The following is a 3,648-nucleotide window of genomic DNA, read 5'->3' as shown; positions in this document are numbered from 1 at the left end:
AGCAATGGTGGTGGTGCATTTAAAACTAAACCAAAAATCACCAGTTCTGGACGCGTCAAATATCATATCCGCTTAATGTGTCTACAACCTAATTACTTAAAACTACACTATTTAATTCATTCATATCATGTGCATATTGGTCATTATGCTCATACAACCGACATCAAAATTTATTTTCATTATTAGAATCATACATTTCATCAAGTAATACAGATACAAAGAGATTTTCTTTCTGAGAAGACCGTTAGTATTGGCTGGCTGGCAGGCAGGCAGGCATTTGAGGGTTATTATTTCGCCTGTTGATTGGGGGGAGGGTTGATGTGTTAGGGGGTTTTCGGTTAGGTGTGGTGATTGGTGGTGATTGGTGGTGGTGGTGGTGATTGGTGGTGATTGGTGGTGAGTAGTGGTGGTGGTGGTGGTGGTAGTAGGTGGGAGGGGGGGGGGGGGGGGGGGGGGGGGGGAAGGGGACTGATGGTCTGTGGATTCCTTCTCCGTACCCCTTACATATAAGCAAAAACATGCCTTCCTGTGGGTATAGAAACATTAACACAAATTATATCAGTAACTGATATTGTAGCCTTTTAAACAGAAAAGATTTGTACATACAAATACTTTTAAATTATCATTTATTTGTGGAAATGGCATTTACGTCATTAAATTGATACCTCAGCATCAAGCTTGTGTCCTGCAGCTGTGGTCCAGTGGTAAAGTGTATATAAGTGATGCGTATTCTTGGAGTTGCGAGTTCAAACCCGGATTAAGCTATATATATATATATATATATATATATATATATATATATATATATATATATATATATATATATATATATATATATATATATATATATATATATATATATATATATATATATATATATATATATATATATATATATATATATATATATATATATATATATATATTATATATATATATATATATATATATATATATATATACACAACATGTTTTGTTTTGGTTGTTTGTTTTTGTATAAAGCCTCACACACTATATTAAGCGAGTTTGTTTTAAACATGACATACATATTAATTCATTTTACCAGGCCTTATTCCACACAACTCCGTGAATTTCCCGTGGAGCCAGCCATTCAAACAAAAACAAACGAAACAAAACAAAACAAAACAAAAAACATTATTGCCAACAGCATTTGGTGTTCCCAGGCGGTCACCCATCCAAGTACTAACCAAACCCAACGTTGCTTAACTTCGCTGATCGGACGAGAAGCGGTGTTCTCAACGTGGTATGGCCGTTGGCATGAGACTGCCTACACATTGTGGCTAATAACCAACTCTTTTTAGTCATCACGGCAGGATACGGACCTTCTTGTGGTGTCTTAATGGTAATTGTATCCTAACATATTTTTGTCTCCTTGGCATGGATATTTAACATCGTTTATTCAGTCTTGGGTTTATGTTCTTTCGCCATTTACAGACATTTTACATCTACCTACTTCCTCAGCCTGCCCTGCCAATTTCTAATGAATTTGTGGATTTTCTTTTGTAATACATACATGTGTGTGCTCATCTGCTCTTCAGTTTTTATGATATTTGTCTCATCTGTCCTGCTTTATGATACTTTTACAAAGAACATGAACAAATGCTTCTATTTTAGAGAAGATATGGGATCCAGGTTTCGGAGCCGTAAAACCAACCGTTGTGATTGGTGGACGAGTTGCCAGGTTGCAGCTTCTGTACCGTGCCGGCACATAAATAGGTTCGGCTCAAGCGGCGGCAGCATCATTCCCCCGTGACTGTCTGAGCGTCTCTCATCACCTTGGTTATCTCATCATCATCATGGTAGAAGCAAAGCCTACCAAGAAGGCTGCTGCTGTGGTGGCCACCACCAGGAAACCTCGCGTCCAGGTTGCTCACCCGAAAACTAGTCAAATGGTTCTAGCCGCGGTCGCAGCACTCAAAGACCGTAAGGGCTCGTCTCTACAAGCAATCAAGAAGTACGTTGTTGCCAACAACAAAGTCGAGGCTGCCAAGATCGCCATTTACATCCGAAGATTTCTCAAGAAAGCAGTGGCTGACGGCATTCTTGTTCAGACCAAGGGAAGTGGAGCTAGTGGATCATTCAAGCTGGCCGTAGCAGAGAAGAGGGCCGTTCTAACTCCCAAGAAAGCCACCACAACCAAGAAACCATCTACAGCAGCAAAGAAGGCCGTGGTAACTCCCAAGAAAGCCGCCACAAGCAACAAACCACCTACAGCCTTGAAAAAGAAGCAGCAGCAGCAGCTTGTTGTTGGGAACAAAAAGCCCAAAATAAAGAGAGCTTCAAAATCTCCCAAACCACCCAAGGCAAAGAAAGCTGTCAAGAAAACAACAAAGGCAAAATAAACGACGACATGCAAGCAGCATGAATACACATGACAATAAACATCCAGGCCTCCCCCCTCAGTGGAGGGGCCTCATATGATTCCAAAAAGAGTTTAGTTTTGTAGACAAATAAATCATTACTTTTGGGGTAGATTTACTCTGTATATTATATATATATATATATATATATATATATATATATATATATATATATATATATATATATATATATATATATATATATATATATATATATATATATATATTTATATATACACATGGGTGAGGTGATATGGTACCAAAGTTTTGGGTAAGGTGATTGACATTTACACAAGATAAAACACGAACCAATGGGAATAAAAACATAAGAATGGAAGTAACTGCAGAAGGCCTATTGGCCCATAACACAAGCACTTCCTCTTGATGCTTCTATATTGGTTCGGAGTCTTGAAGCTATATATATATATATATATATATATATATATATATATATATATATATATATATATATATATATATATATATATATATATATATATGCACACAAAACTAAATAGTCTTGTTAGACAAATTGCCCCTATTAGAGGCAAGTTGACTAACAAGCCGAATGACTGCAATTGTTTTGAATTTGAGTTAAATCTAACATAGAAATGTAATCAAACCTAACCTAACCTATGCTAACCCAAGCTAAGCTAACCTAACCTAACCTAAGCTAACCCAAGCTAAGCTAAGCTAACCTAACCTAAGCTAAGCTAACCTAACCTAACCTAACCTAACCTAACCTAACCTAACCTAACCTAACCTAACCCAGCAATTCATGATCTTAATATAATACTGTTAATTGGATAAACCAATTTGGAAAGAAATGTTCGAAAATAACAAAATTAACTGTGCTTGTTAGGAAAATTGGGCCTTGCATACTTGTCCCAATAGTGTGGTTCTCGCTTTTAGGTACGACATAAACGTATACCTAAGTTGAGAGAGAAAAAGATTCGCACTCAAACATGCATATCGATTGCCAGTCCTGAATTCTGGGTAGATATTCGTGTCCTCCCTTTTCATTTACCATCATTTGGATACTATCAAAACAGCTCTGAGAAGGATAAAATGAATAAAACGGGTAGCTCACTCATGTAAAAAGGAAGAGTTGGGAAAGATCTCTCTCTCTCTCTCTCTCCCCCTCACCCCCCCCCCCCCCCCCCCCCCACCAATGATCCTGCTCTGCTAGTATATAACGTAACAAACCTTCCCTCCCCCCCCCCCCTCCCTCCCCAATCAGAGTCCCTTTAAGCATGCGAGGATAAAA

General features: G+C 38.0%; 1 non-coding gene across 1 annotated transcript; it reads right to left on the bottom strand.

Annotated features, from left to right (window-relative positions):
* Positions 1-1,159: 1,159 nt before the first annotated feature.
* On the bottom strand, positions 1,160-1,278 carry LOC138362105 (5S ribosomal RNA). The gene has a single exon (XR_011227414.1). It is a non-coding gene; the product is annotated as a 5S ribosomal RNA (ribosomal RNA).
* Between the last annotated feature and the right edge of the window lie 2,370 nt (positions 1,279-3,648).

The sequence above is a fragment of the Procambarus clarkii genome, unplaced genomic scaffold (assembly GCF_040958095.1).
Source record: "Procambarus clarkii isolate CNS0578487 unplaced genomic scaffold, FALCON_Pclarkii_2.0 HiC_scaffold_1221, whole genome shotgun sequence".
NCBI lineage: Eukaryota > Metazoa > Arthropoda > Malacostraca > Decapoda > Cambaridae > Procambarus > Procambarus clarkii.
The sequence above is the reverse complement of the archived record's forward strand: the minus strand, read 5'-3'. Positions and strand labels throughout refer to the sequence as shown.